The sequence below is a fragment of the Pezoporus occidentalis genome, unplaced genomic scaffold, assembly GCF_034315485.1.
Source record: "Pezoporus occidentalis ecotype Australia unplaced genomic scaffold, CSIRO_AGI_Poc_V1 ctg46, whole genome shotgun sequence".
Lineage (NCBI taxonomy): Eukaryota > Metazoa > Chordata > Aves > Psittaciformes > Psittacidae > Pezoporus > Pezoporus occidentalis.
Window position 1 is genome coordinate 3,093,111 of NW_026915791.1, and position 15,323 is coordinate 3,108,433.

The following is a 15,323-nucleotide window of genomic DNA, read 5'->3' on the forward strand; positions in this document are numbered from 1 at the left end:
CAAAGATGTTAAACAAGACCGGTCCCAACACCGATCCCTGAGGGACACCACTCGTTACTGGTCTCCAGCCAGACATTGAGCCATTGACCACAACTCTTTGTGTGCAGCCATCCAGCCAGTTCTTTATCCACCAAGTGGTCCATCCATCAAATTGATGTCTCTCCAATTTAGAGACAAGGATATCATGTGGGACAGTCTCAAACGTTTTACACAAGTCCAGGTAGATGACATCAACTGCTCTACCCCTGTCCATCAGTTCTGCAGCCCCATCATAGAAGGCCACCAAATTGGTCAGGCAGGATTTCCCCTTAGTGAAGCCATGCTGGCTGTCACCAAGCACCTTGCTGATTTTCATGTGCCTTAGTATGCCATCCAGAAAATCATCTGAGAAGGACCTGGGAGTACAGGTGGACTGTAAGTTGACTACAAGCCAGCAGTGTGCCCTGGCGGCCAGGAGGGCCAATACTATCCTGGGGTGCATGGGGAGAAGTGTGGCAGCAGGTTGAGGGAGGTGATCCTTCCCCTCTACTTGACCCTGGTGAGGCCACATCCAGAGTGCTGTGTCCAGTGCTGGGCTCCTCAGTACAATAAAGACAAGGAGCGATTGGAAAGGGTCCAATGGATGCCACAAGGATGATCAGGGGTTTGGAGCATCTTTCTGAGGAGGAGAGATTGCAGAAGCTGGGCCTGTTTAGTCTAGAGAAGAGAAGACTGAGAGGGGATCCCATTAATGCATGTAAATATTTCAAAGGCAGGTGCTAGGAGGATGGTAACAGACTCTTTTCAGTGGTGCCCAGTGACAGGATGAGGAGCAATGGCCACAAACACAGGAAGTTTCACCTCAACATGAGGAACTTCTTTCCACTGAGGGTGGCAGAGCAGCAGAACAGGCTGTCCAAGAGGGTTGTGGAGTCTCCCTCTCTGGAGACATTCAAAACCCGCCTGGACATGCTGCTGTGTAACCTGCTGTAGGTGGCCCTGCCTTGTCAGGGGGGTTGGACCAGGTGATCTCCAGAGCTCCCTTCCACCCTAACCATTCTGTGATTCTGTGATCCCAGAGCAGGAACATGAGGCCCCTTCCAGGCAAAATGCAAGGGGCAGGTGAGCGCTGCAATCTCCTGGACACACACCAGCCCCTCATACGCACTCAGTCCATCAGACCTTACCAACACAACTCCCACCTAATGCCTGTCGTTGTTTAAGCCCAGCCAGCAACTCAGAACCATGCAGCCACTTACTCCCCACACACACACACATGGTGGGGACATCAGGTCCTCATCACCCATAATCTCACCCTAGAAATCCTCTTCTGTTTCACAACTTGATAACGTAGATGTAAATCAAGACTATGTCCATGAAAGCATGCTTTGCAAAGGCAGCAGTGCCTTGGCAGAGGGAAACCACACTCAGCAGAACTCAGGTGTCCTGCTCCACGATGTTCCATTCATGCAAATGTCAGTTCAGCATCAAGCTTTTTGTGTAAAAAACCCACCTTCACATATTCATATTCAGCAGCACTTCCAAAGCCAACCCAGAGCTGAGGGGAGGGTGCGACAACGTGGCTGCGGCTGGAACCCTGCATGCATCAACTGCCCTCCCTGCTGCACCATGCCATGCTGAACATGGTGCTGCCCACTCACAGGAGGACATGTGAGCTACTCCAGAGATGTTTGGTTTAGACTGTCTGCATTACAGGAGAAACACATAGTGCCCTTGGAGTGTGAGTGATTCTCATAATTCATGTGGCAGCTGCAATGCTCTTGCCCTTCACTCTCCTCTTTTATCCTTCACCTCTCTTCACATTCTCAGTATAAATCAAGGAAGCATTACTGACAATCAGGGAACCATTTGGGTATCCAATTTCACATACAGCCTCAATTTCAGCTGGTGTTGAATAAGTCTAGCCTTTTCGTGGCATTCTGAGTCTCACATCCTGCTGGCCACAATTTCACTTTTTATTATTTTAACTTTCCAGACGCAATTTAAATACAGTCACCTGGTCAGTACATAGGAATCTTTAGTGCTTAGAAAAACTTAAGCTTATTCAGTTCAGCTCTTTGTTTTCTTCAGAGAAACAGCGGAAGACAATAACATAGCCTGCATGCGAGCAGCAAGGGGCTGCAATGTTCAGAGCTGCTCAGGGTCACGTGGCTGAGCAATACAAGCAAGCAAAAGGCATTTACCTAAGCAGTTTATCTTTTACTCATTTATATACTGCACAATGCTATGGTAGTAAAGCTCATTAAAAAATTGTTTTCCTAATTTGTTCCCTTAGAAAGTAATACAATCTTCATTTGGAACTGGAATCAGCTGCAACTATCCATCCTGACCTGCTGCGTCTTTTCCCACAGTATTTATCATGTTTTCTTTCTATGAACAGGGAAGGACATGGGCATTGCTTCAATCCACACAAGGTGTTTGTTTGCAGAATCCTTCCTAAAGTAAGTTAGAAGCAGAGTCTCTGACCTGGAGCAGTAATGGGCAGTAATGAATACAACAGAATGAATACAACCTGTAGCACAGCTACAGGTTGGGCAGAGAAGAGATTCAGAGCAGCCCTGCGGAGAAGGACTTGGGGTGTTGGTTGATGAGAAAATGAACATGGGCTGGCAGTGTGCACTTGCAGCACAGAACGCCAACTATATCCTGGGCTGCACCAAAAGGAGGGGGACCAGCAGGTCAAAGGAGGTGATCCTGCCCCTCTACTCTACAGGGGAAGTTTAGATTGGATATAAGGAGGAAATTCTTTCCTGTTAGGGTGGTGAGGCACTGGAATGGGTTGCCCAGGGAGGTTGTGAATGCTCCATCCCTGGCAGTGTTCAAGGCCAGGTTGGACGAAGCCTTGGGTGAGATGGTTTAGTGTGAGGTGTCCCTGCCCACGGCAGGGGGGGTTGGAACTAGATGATCTTAAGGTCCTTTCCAACCCTAACGATTCTATGATTCTATGAAATGTGAGCCCTGGGGGAAGTAACCTCCCATTTCCACCACCACATCAAAATGCCTATAGGTTAGGCTGCTCCAAAAGGAGCAAGAAGCTGGAGCACACTCTGCTTGCTATTTACAGCCAAGCAAACAGAGCTGCTGCATCGGATGGCAGGAGAGAAAAACCCCATGCCATGATATTCTCCACTGTCCCCACACTGTGACACCCACTGCCATCCCTGTGCTTGTGCAGCTGACAGAGCCTCAGCAAGGGCATTCCCTGGCCCCAGGGCTTCCCTGGTGCCCAATGCTTTGCTGCAAGTCAGAGGGGACACCCCAAGACCCTGCATCTGCAGCAAGGACTAGGGGGAAACTGTGGAGGCAACCCGATGTCCCACAGCCAGGCCTGGAGGCGCTCCAGGATCGGGGCAAGCAGGTGAGCTCTGCTTTTGGGGCTCTGGCTATTCCCCCTCTGACATCCACACCCCAGAGTCTGCCAGGTCAGTGGCACCTCCAGGCCCTTCTCTGCAACCCCAGGACCATGGTGGTGGGTGAACACGGCTCCAGCATGGGGCAGACCCTGACAGGCACCAACCACAAACAGCCACCAGCAGGGCAGGCCACACCGCTCAGGGTATGCACCAGGGCATCACACCACACTGCCAGGCTGGGCACCACGTCGTAGAATCACAGAATGGTTTGGGCTGGAAAGGACCTTAAGATCATCCAGTTCCAACCCACTGCCATGGGCAGGGGCACCTTCCACTAGACCAGGTTGCTCCAAGCCCCGGCCAGCCTGGCCTTGAACACTGCCAGGGATGGGGCAGCCACAGCTTCTCTGGGCAACCTCCGCCAGTGTCTCACCATCCTCACAGGGAAGAATTTCTTCCTAAACATCAAATCTAAATCTCCCTTCTGTCAGCTTGAAGTCATTCCCCTTTGCCCTGCCACTACATGCCCCTGTCAGAAGTCCCTCTCCAGCCTTCTTGTTGGCCCCTTTAGGTACTGTAAAGCTGTTCTTTTCTCCTGGTTGAACAAGCCCAGCTCTCTCAGCCTGTCTCAGGAGAGGTGCTGCAGCCCTTGAAGCATCATCAGGGCCTTCCTGGGCCTACTCGAGCAGGTCTATGTTTTCTTATTGTCATTCTTGTATTTTACCAAACCATGCACTGAAATATCTTCTGTCTGGAACAGGACAAAACCTCCTCATCGTAAACAACCAAAGAGATGCTGTAGGGCACTAACCATGTCCCCATGGGTATTTCCAGCATGCACTAGACCCTAACGGGAGTGGTCCTCACTGCCTGCCAACATGGAGATGTACAGAGGGGAAGCACAAGTGGGGCGTCTGTGATGCCCAACTACAGTAAGAGGAGAACTCCACACAAGGGAACAAGTAGTACTGGAAAGAAGACTGCACCCTCAAAACTGGTCACTAAGTGAAATCCTTGCCCCATGCCTGGGGACAAAAACACGTGTTCAGAGTGGCCCAATCCATTGCTGCTAAGGCCAGGTCACCAAGGGATGAGCATCCCAAGACCGTGGACACACTGCTTGATAATACTGGGCAGAGCCTCTGCAGCATCACAGCAGCCGGAGGTCCAGTCCTCTTCATGAACACCCCATAGCCCTGGTGCCCAGCTCTTCCCAGCCTGAGAACCAGCTGCCTTCCCGTAGTTTTCCCCAGAAGCAGGGCACACACAGAGCTCAAACTCAGAGAAAGAATTTGTGGTGGTGCAGCATGGAGCTGGGATGTGCAACAAAACATCTCTGGGATCCAAGCTGTAACCTATGGGGCCCAAGTGCTGCCAGACCCACAAGTGACACTATGAGCAAAGGTTGCCATCCAGATCTACCTGCAGCACAACCATGCTGTTGTGCACTGGCTAACACCACTGGAGAATGCAGTGGGGCTTGTACTTTTCTCATCTCGTCTCTTTACACTGTACTGGTAGAAGATCAGTTTTCTGTATCAGCTCACACAAGTTCAGTCACAGCATTCAGGGCTTCACTGCTCTCCTGACCAGGGTGCCATTGGTCTGCAGACCCCTTCCAGTACACCTGCAGAACAGCAAGCTGTCCCCAAAAATGGCCACAGCCAGAGCTGAGGCTCGACTGGCAGCAGGCAAGCAGCAGTCACTGCTCTGGAGCTGCAGCCTGGAGCCTGGTCCTGACCCACAAGAGCAGCATCGCTGCATCCAGGCTCCAGTGGAACTGTGATGCAACACTGATGTGTCAGGAGGAGCCCCGTGCACAGCAAATCTGCCCACAGCACAGCAAAAACAGCTCCACACAGAGCTGAATCACAGTCCTGAATAGAAGGCTCTCTGGTGAAACACCACGTACCCGGCAGAACCACTGAGTCACAGCTGACAAGGCGACAAATCCTGCTCGCCTTACTCAGACCTGCTCCCACGGAGCCCTATCAGGGAGTCTTTACACAAACTGTTTTAAAAGTGCATTGGTGAAAACAAAAACAATGCAGCTACAGCACACCGACAGTGCTGCCACCTGCATGTGTCTTCCGTTGCTGGGGCAGAGACTGCACATAACAGCTAAACTCTTGACTCAGGCTAAACCCCAGAGAAGGTTAATCCACACCTCACCCACATGCAGCAGAACATCTCTGCGTTACTTCTCAGTGTTAAAGGAATCCTATCCCAAATCCTGGGACCAGCACTGCTGTCACCAATGTACTGAAAACAGAATTTGGAGCTTCCTCTTGGCGTGACTTTTTCTACCATGCTTTTTCTTCCTTGTCTGTGTTTTACTGACGTCTTCTGTATTACAGCTGGAGGTCAGTCCTTTTGCTCCAGGAAGCATATGGCTGATAGTGCTCCCTGCCACAGGCTCCTGTGTCAAGCTCAGACTTCCTGCTTCTCTGTCCCCCTTGGCCAAGTACAAATGATAGGTAGTATGAAGAATTAGAAATGAATACTCAGGGATATCAGGTATCTGGAAACATAACAATGCTGAGGCAAAGAAAACTTATGCATTTTATCTGTCTCCAATCCAAAAGAAGCCCAGTGTGATCTTGACAGAGAAGCCTAAACAAAAACTTCAAGGGAAAAACAAGATATTCCACTTTAAAGCTAGATAATCATGTGTTCTCATAGAAATGTTTTCCTAAGAGAGAGTTCCTGGTGAGAATCTTCATCTACAAGAGCAACCTCAAAAGTAAAGTGTTGGACATGGGTTTTGCAGCATCAGGAACCAGCTTCAAACTCTCAGTGTTACACTGGCCAGATGATATGCAATTAGGGAGGAATTTACCAAGGTTTCCCATTATCGCTTGAATTACCATTTGACAAATCACCTTTTGCATTATTCAGCCTGCTCGGGGCAAATATTATTTGTAGAGCTATTTATTCCATGGGAATACGAGAGCTGCTGCCCAGTTGAGGCTACAGGCATAGCACGCCCAACATGCACCCCAGCCAGCCTCTCCAGAGCAGGGGACAGTGGGCAAGCCAGGACAGAGGCACACAGGCAAGGAGCCTTCAGACATTACCCACTGTCTAAACAATGGGACAATCTGGCAGTTAAAGCAGCTGCCATGTCAATCTATGCTCGCTGGTCCTTGGCAGAGCATGGCTCCTGGCACCACACCATTTCACAGAGCCCAGACTAAGGGGCCAGCATTAGCCCAGAGGCACAGCGCCCATCTTTGAGTTACCCGGGGCATGCAGCAACCTGACTTAAGGAGCTCTGGGCCAAGATCTCCTCCAAGAGCCCTGCCTTCACCTTCTCCTCACCCCATCTCCTCCCCCATGAACACCAATCCCTCTCCCTTCCTCTGCAGCCTCTCTTAGCTCTCCAAGAACCATCAGTGGGAGCTGTCACCAAAAAATTATTTCATGACAGGCTGCAGGCCAGTCAGACAGCCATTACCATCATCACCACAATGCAATGACCGATCCTGTTTGTTACTTAGGAACACATCCCTCCTCAGGAGCCCGACAAGACTTTCACTAGCTCCACAGAAATGCGTACATGGACACAGACTCACCCATCTGCAGCAGGGATATGTGGGAATACTTGGGATAGCCTGGAATTAGGGCACTGTCTTTCACCCCTGGGTCTTTAACACCATTTCCAGAACACAACCTGGACAGCCATCACCATCCCTCTCCACCCCAGCACACACTGAGACCGTATGTTCCGTCCAGCTCTGCCAGCAGTTCCATGCCATGCCACTGTGGTGGGGTGCCACACACTGCAGGCTGCCTGGAACCATGGATTCTGGGTTGCAGCCACCACAGCTCTGTGGGAACGGACCACTGAGCTCATCCACAAAGGAGGATCCTTCTTCCTTCCCTCTGAACTCCTCCCTGTTTTCATCAGAGCGCCAATGGGATGGGACCATGCAGCAGGGGCACCCATGGGTCCCCTACCTGCCACATGCCCTAGCAAATGAGAAGTTACTCCTTCAAGATCTGTCATTTTGTTTTCAAAACGATGCCTCAGACTTCGGGGTACCAGAAGGCATATCTGAGTAATGAGAAGCAAATGTTTCTGTTTTGTTGCAAAGTGCATGATTATTTGATACGTATTTCTAGAAAGAATGGTTCACTCTTAAACAACAGTACATCGGTTTGGATTTGGCTTTCCAGGCTTGAGCATGTCTCCAGTATTGTCTCTGTCCAACCACATTTCCTTCTGCTATCCCTCTACATCGATAACATACTTTTATATTTTAGGCAATTACCTCAAGAATAGTTTTTATTTGACACACACACCTCTTAGCATAAAACTCATCAAATAGTGTCAGCAAGCACATTTTAATAGCATGATATCGAACTGTAATTTTACTACTAGCTAGAAAAGTCTGAAGACTGCAGAGGATATATTTAGACGTGTATAAATAGACAACACTCAGCGATGTCTGGTCAAAGGAGTACAAATCTTTCCTAATGCATGGAATATGCCTGGCCCAAAATGCTTCAATAGCACTTAGACAAGCCTAAGCCCTTTCTGTTTGGCTCAAGTTCTGCAGGCCTGTTAATAACAAAGCTATTAGAACGATTTTCTGGCCTCATTGCTTGCTCAGAGAATATTCGAAAGATTGCTCTTTAAAACTGAACCTGTTACCACATCTGAAAGCATAGGCAATATTGATCAGCAATGGAAAGCCATTAGCTCTCTGGCATCTGAAACATCTCCACGTGCCCCAGCAGTTGACAAGCCTTCCAGGCAACTTGGGGTGCTATATCCTTCCAAGACGCTCCCCCTTGCCTGTCCCTCCCAGCAAACCTGCCTTTGCCCCTCTCCTCAGCTCAGGGGATAAACCCCACACCCCACCGCTGCAGTGGTAGGAGCCCACAGGGGGTCCGTCTGGGGAAGATCTGGCTCCCTCTTGCCATGCTGCTCTCCCAACACTGCTTCTCCACCAGCCACCCCTCACCTTTCTCATCCTATCTTGTGACCGCAGCCCATCACCGTTTGTACCTTTAGCGGCAAACAGCAGCCTCTCCAGACAACAAGAGCTACACAAAAAATTCCAGCTAAGCCCGAGGGAAACCATCCCAAGCAGTGTGGCACCCTAGAGCCCAGACCTCCTCCTGGTCACCAGCAAGACAAGGGAACCTGGCCCACCAGCCCTCACTGAAGCAGGACAATCTGGGGTCCACTCCTGCAGCTGCATGTACTTTGGTGAACTGGTGCTCTGAACTTATACTAGGCACCTGAAACACCCAGGGTTTACTTCCACTGACTTGCACTGCCATGATAAACTCAGCAATTGCTCTTTCTGAAAACAGGCAAGCTAATAACGCCAGGAGAAGCTTCTTAGTTAGGCTTGTGACTTGAGGCCTAACTGGCAAGCTTTGGTATGCATTCTGATAGAGTCTTACTCATTTTAACGCATTTATTATGCATTTAAACAAATGCATAATCCCTTGAGTACAGTATATATTTAGAAGCATAGATCGGGAAGGTGTTTGGGCACTGAGAACACTCAGGCTCTGGTATGGCTCTTCATGAAGAATCAAACCTGACTCCTGGATCAGCAGTGGCAGACCTCCATCTGCCAGGACAGACCACAGCAGCATCATAGAGCCTAGAGCTAACACCAAGGCAGAGCCTGTACATAGCCCACATCATGTGGGGAGTTCAGCCAGCATCCCTGAGGCAGCACAAGGATCACACAGCCCCGAGTACTCAGGGCCAGAACAGCTCAAGTGTGCTGGACATGGCTCCACCATACTGTGGTGGTACCGGTCCCAGTACACGCAGTCCATTTGGGCATCTCCACACCTGGACACATCCATGGGCAGGACTGGTGCTGCCAAAGCTGGCCAGGGCCCTTCCATGCACGACCCGTAGACATGCAGGGGTAACCAAGAAAACCCTAAAGACCTGGGATGGATCCATCTCATCACACCAGTTTGTTGTCTGGCTGCACTGACCCAAGCTGGCCTACACATGCCAGCATTCAACCAAGGATGCTCAGAAGAACTGACACCACACTGATCTGGAAACAAGAAAATGTAAGCATGGGTGGGAAGGGTGGGAGACTGCTATCACAGCACAGTGACCAGGCACAGGGACCCCTGGCCCACCCCGTTCCATGAGGGTCAGCTGGAGGCTGTAAAGGGTTGGGCTTAGCTGGGGGCAACCAGCTTCCCCTCCCAGCTGGGGGACTGGTGAGGTTCATATCCACAACTGAAACCACAACATCCTTCTGCTCTAGGCACACACCACCATGAGAAACAGTCCCTGCCCCAGAGGCATGATGGACCAGGTGAGAGGGAGAAGGCAAAGGTGCAGGAGGGGGAACACTGCTGCTCAGTGCCACAGACAGAAAGGGCAGTGCTCAGGTAAACACTGATGGCAGATCCCAGGGCTGCAGACCCTGTGCCTCCCTGCCTGTGCTGGCAGGCAACAGCATTAGAAGGGGCTTTCATAAGTGCTTCCAGCCTAGCCATGCCATGTCTTCCAAGGTGTGATGGCCCTGAACCAGGCCTGTGCCCACACACACTCCCTTCCACCAGCTTCTGCTCGGCCCCATCTGCTCCAAGAACCAGGACCTTTGTATGCTCCTGACATCAACATGGCTGCGAGGTTTCTGCTGGCTCTACAACTGCTCTGCCATCTCCTCTAATGGGAACCTTCCGGCAGGAATGAAAAGGTTTATCTTGTCCTACATTTGCTTTCCTGCATATGAGAATTGTTAGCTACACGGAGGATGGAGGCGAGGGGAAGGGAAACAGCACGCACCTATCCCGCGATGCTGGGGACCAGCGGCAGCCCCCAGGACAGAGCAGCAACGGCAGAGGTGTGTGCGGGGAGAGGACTGCAGGACCGGGCGGCCCTCGGGAGGACAGCGACCGCTGCGAGGAGGACGGCGGGGATCCGCGGACCTCCCGCTCCCCACCGGGGGTATCTGCACTCCCCGCGGCCGGAGGCGCCCAGCCTCCCGCGACCTCGGCGCTGGCGGCAGCGCCCAAGGGTGGCTCCGCTCACGGCGGCAGCCCCGCGGATCCTCCGCCCGGGCACGGGCAGCGACCGCCGCGCCTCTCCCCGCCGCAGCCCTCCCGCGGCACCGCGCGGGCGGAGGCTGCGCGCCCGCGGCTGCACCGGCTCTCCCCGGGCGGCGGCAGCACCGCGCAGTGGCGCGGAGCGGGCGGCGGCCGCGAGGCACAGGCGGCCCCGCAGCAGCCTCGGCCGCCGGCGCCGTCCCGCGGGCAGCGGCGGCAGCGCGGCCCGTCCGCGGGGCGCCCGCCCAGCCGCACAGCCTCCGCGCCGCTCCGCGCCCCTCGGCCACCGCCCTCCCGGGAGGAGCGTCCCGCCGCCACCATCATCCTCCCCAGCTCCGTCCCGGTGCCGCCCGCCGTGCTGCGGGGCTCGCCTTGCCCGGCGCGGGACACCGCCGCTGCGGCCCCCCCCCCCCCCGGCCTCCCCTCTCCCCGTCCCCCGTGAATAAGCACCGCGGGCTGCAATGCAGATGGAGCCGGCACGGCCGCCCGCCGCGATTACCTGGCGCCTCCCGGGGAAGGACGGCGTCCGGAGTGCTTCCCCTGCAGGTGCGGCCGGGCTCCGGCGGGCTCCGGGGTCTGGCGGCAGGCAGGCCGGCCGCCTCTCCGCCCTGTGCCGGCGCTCACCAGCCGCATCCTAGAGCGGCTTCGCGGCGGCCCGCGGCCGGGGCGGGCAGGGCAGCCCGCGCGGACGGCCCCATGCGGCGCGGCGGCGCGGCTCCGGCGGCGGGCGGCGGCGGGCAGCGCACATGCACACACGCACGGGCGGCGGGCGGGAGGCGGGGGGACGGCGCGGGGCACGCAGCGGCGCAGCCCGCCGAGCCCGCTCGCATAGCCCCGCCGCGGGCAGCCCCGCTCCGCGCCCGCCGGCCGGTGACCTTGCCGTGTACCTGCGCCAGGTTGATCCTCGCCAAGCGCTGCCGCTCCGCGCCCAGCTGCGTAATCCTGGGCGCTGCCGCTGGACGGACGGAGGGACTGGCGGCCGGACAGACGGACGGGGCCGGGGTGGAGAGGAGCGCGGCCGCGGCCAGCCCCGCCGCCGGGCCGGCGCCTTCCCGAAGGGGTTGCTACAGCGGAGCGGCCGCGCAGCCCGCAGGGGCGGCCGGCGGCAGGGCCATGCGGGCTCCGCGCCGCTCCGCTCCGGGCGCGCTCAGGCGGAGCAGCCGCGGCGCCGGGCGCTGCGACGGGGCAGGGCGGGGTGCTCGGCGCCCGCGGCTCGCCCCTCCGCCGCGGCTGCTGCGCCCATCCTCCGTGCCTCTGCCCGCCGCCCGGCCCCGGGCAGCCGCGCCGCTCGCTGCAGCATGGAGGCAGCCACCGCCTCCCCCGCGCCGCGCCGGGGCGGGCTGGAGGAACCGGGCGCCTCCCCGCCCCGCCGTACGCACGGATGAGCCGCAGCCGCCCGGCCGCCGCGCAGACGTGCCGCCGGCCGCCCCCCGCCTCGCAGCGACCGGGCAGCGGGTACCGGCACGGACACGGTCACGCCTGCTCCGCCACACACCAGCTGCGGTGGCGGGGACCGAGCGCGGCTGGGACAGCCCCTTCGCGGGAGTCCCCGGGGCAGGGAGGCGGTTGCGGGCCCGAGGGGAAGTGCGCCCGGTTTTGACCTGGTCATTTCTCCGGGAAACGCACTGGCAGCATTAGCCCGCGGCGCTGAAGCGGAGACGCGAGGGTGAGAGACGACGCTTCTGACCTGCATGGTGGATCGGCTCCTGCGCACCCTCCGGGAGGCCGGCGACAGCCTGCCCCTGCCTGTGCCCGGCCCGGCCGCGGAGCGCCGGTGTGAGGCCGTGGGCTGCGATACCTGACTTGTAGGAGGGGATGACCCTGGCAGGAAAAGGAAAGGCTGGGTTAGGTTTGGGGTCAATAAATTTGAGAGCTTTTAGGGATTTAGAGATCGTTATCCGTCTCCGGGGCTCTAACGGGGAGAAGAGTGCATTTCACGCTACGAAATACTGACACCTTTCTCTGATGCTCTTTTGTGAGAAAATGTCGGTGATGTTGCAAGACCCGAAGCAGAGCAATGAGAGCTGCCAGTGGAGCCTTTAAGAGGAGCTAATGAACCTCATCGGCGGCTGTGACCCTGAAATTGGAGGGAGGCATGGGCAGGGAACCCTGTGCCCACTGGGCAACAGGCCCAACTCCTCACCCTCCTGCTGGGACCCTGCCTGCTCGTTCGTGGCTGCCCGGCTCTTTTTGGCTCGTCCAGCCTAGGCACTCAGGATGCTGTCTGCACATGGCCAGCACACAGGGCAGTCACAGCTGCACGGAGCAGTGGAGAACTCATTGACTGCTTGATGTGCTTAGAAGCAACGGAAGCAGTGCTGCTGGGACACATTGGCATTTTGCTGGGGTTGAACATAGGGAGAGCCCCGTCCCAGAAGAGGAAGGGTTCAGTAACAGTAACCCACGTCTCTCTACTGACGCAGCGCAAAAGACTTTCGTGCCTTCGATGCAGCATGCGGTGTGGGTGAGGAAGGGGAACGCAGCAGTACTCCCAGGCTCAGGTCTGCCCATGCAGCCTGAGAAAACTCTTCTTGCAAACTCTGAAGTGGAAAGGGAGTTTGTTTCTGTGGTCTCCACAGCAGTGTGTGACCCTGGTCTAGGGAGGAATGCACCTCCCACAGCAGCAGTCAGCCTCTGCCCTTCTGGCAGCCTCTGAAGCTGACCAGGGCTGGCAGCTGGGCTGGCTCTCAGAGGTTGGTATTTACCTCCAAGTCCCAGGTGCTATTTCATGGAGCTGTTTGAGGTTGTATAGAGGCAGAGAGGCTCAAGTGCTGGTGGGAGAGGATGAGTCCAGATCTTCTACTCCCTTGAGGGAAAACTGCTGTCAGAAAGTGGATTTTGCCAAGGTTGGCTCTGCAGGTACACTCCCTGACAGTTCTAGCACAGTTGTCCTTTGGAGCTGGAGACAGTCTTGTGCTCAGCCCTGATTCAGCTTTCACAGTGTGATCTGCTCTGGAGAGAGCAGAGAGGGAAGATGCTCTGTGGTGTAACATCTGTTATCTTGGCTGATGGCTACCAGATCAGGCGGTCTTCTTGGGCTTCATGTTGGAGCCATTGCTGCTGTCAGTTCTCCTCTGCCCCAGGAGCAGAATAGCTGGCATGATGGTGGTACCACCTGTGCAGCTGGCACTGGGAAAGGAAGCGAGCATCTGGGTATGGCTTCCCTGGCAAAAAGAAGATGAAAAAGCCCAGTGGGAACTCGGTATAAGCTTGTGCTTGTGCTGAGCACCACACACCATGAGGACTGGTTCAGGACCACTCTGACGTGGTACCATTACAGCACAGTCCCAGACCACATCCTTGCTGACAGCTTTAGTGACATGCTTGCACTCTGGCCTCAGTGGTCTGAGCAAGGGCTGCTGCAGCTTCCTTGCCAGCCTGAAATCTGCATTGAGTGTGAGACTGAAATGGCACCACTGCCTTAACATATCCAGTGGAAAAACTGTTCCTTCCTGGAGTCTCTGAGAGCATGGGGAACTGGGAATGTGCTGGCGAGGTTCATGTCCAGGTGGGTTGGATGGATAGCCAGTCTGCCAGGTCACTGGATGTGTCTGTGGTGATCTGATGCACTTGCCACAACTCTTCCAGCCATTGCCCACTCCCTTGGCCTCTTTGTCAGGCTGCCTTGTGGGTGCTGTTCCATGGCAGCAGCACTGCAGATGCTGGGGTCTGTGTTTAAAAGGGAAGCCCAAAGGATGCTCTTGGCTGTGATCTGCTTCAGAAAGCAAGACACTGCAGCTGCAGGATATTGTGTGTCCCTTCCTGGGAGCACAGTGATGATGATGAGAATGGACCCATGGTTATGTGGTGACTTGCTTTCAGGTGCTCAATGGGTGGTGCTCCTGTCGTGGAAGCTCTTTGTTCTGCTGTAACTGGGCACTTGCCCACGGCCAAGGATGGCCCCATGGCTTGTTAGAAGTAGAGTGAAACCCCAGCAACTTTCAAACGGGAGCAGTCAACACTGTGATATGTCTGAGTATGGAAATCAAACTGAATCCTGGACCCAGACCTAAGTGACAATGTGTGATACTTGGGCTGTTGCAGATCTTACCCTGAGACCTCCCTCTTATGCCCCTCTGCTGGGTTCTTTCCCTGTGGTGCTCGCAGCCATCTGGGGTGATGCCACAGGGGTGCCCGTGCCTGAACACTACTTCAATGCGAGGGATGGGCTGTTTCAGGAAGGACCTCAGTGTCCTAAGGGGCAGGTTTGTGTCTTGGGGGAGTCCATGCATGCCTGGCAGCATACCCCCACATATGAGATTGGCCTCCATGGTCCCCAGGGCTGAGGATGCTCAGTATTACACAGCTGAGCTCCAGTGTAGCTCTGCTCAGGACTTGCCCTGTCTTGGGGACCCCTTGCTTCCACTGGGACAAGGGCTGAGCCACCCTACCCATTCCCTATCTTAACAAGCACTTCCTGTGAGTTTTGACTTCCTCTAGCCTCCAAGCATAGCATTAATGGCTTTTTCCTGGTAGAGCCAGTAATGCCTTAACCTAAAATCTCTCTTCCCTCATAGGTGTTAAAATGATTTCATCATTCCTTTTCTTTTGGCTGAAATGAGAGCTTCTTGATGAAAGTGCTTTGTACAAATAATACATAAAACTGCTTTTATGCACTGTTTCCAATCCTTATGGCACAAAGGAGGGACCTCAGGCTGGGCATAGTGCCACCTCGTTGCAGCTGGCTTGTGGGGTGCTGCGCTTGCTGAGTTGGCTCCCCACACCTTCTAAACCCACTGCCTGCCCTCTGTGGTGGTCACAGCAGGGTGCTTGTCCCCCCATCTCCTCCAGGGCCCCACCTCATAAACCAGAGCCATCCTTTGAGCTGCAGCTGATGCAGGCAGCACCCTCAGGACTCATCACCAAACTACCGGGCAAGCCAAACCAAACACTGTCATTGGGGTGTGAAAGGAGAACTCTCTCTCC

The 15,323-nt window shown here is 55.0% G+C and overlaps 1 protein-coding gene across 4 annotated transcripts in view; it reads right to left on the minus strand.

Moving 5' to 3' along the window:
• LRFN5 (leucine rich repeat and fibronectin type III domain containing 5) overlaps nucleotides 1-12,170 on the minus strand; it is a 57,407-nt gene extending 45,237 nt beyond the window's left edge. The window contains exon 1 of one of the 4 annotated variants that reach the window (XR_009967948.1): nucleotides 12,085-12,170. The gene's annotated coding sequence lies outside the window, so the exon portion shown is untranslated. Of the gene's footprint in view, nucleotides 1-10,896; nucleotides 11,109-11,284; nucleotides 11,532-12,084 lie in introns of those variants that run through there. The other 3 variants (XR_009967947.1, XR_009967946.1, XM_062635635.1) reach the window with 3 other exon arrangements.
• Between the last annotated feature and the right edge of the window lie 3,153 nt (nucleotides 12,171-15,323).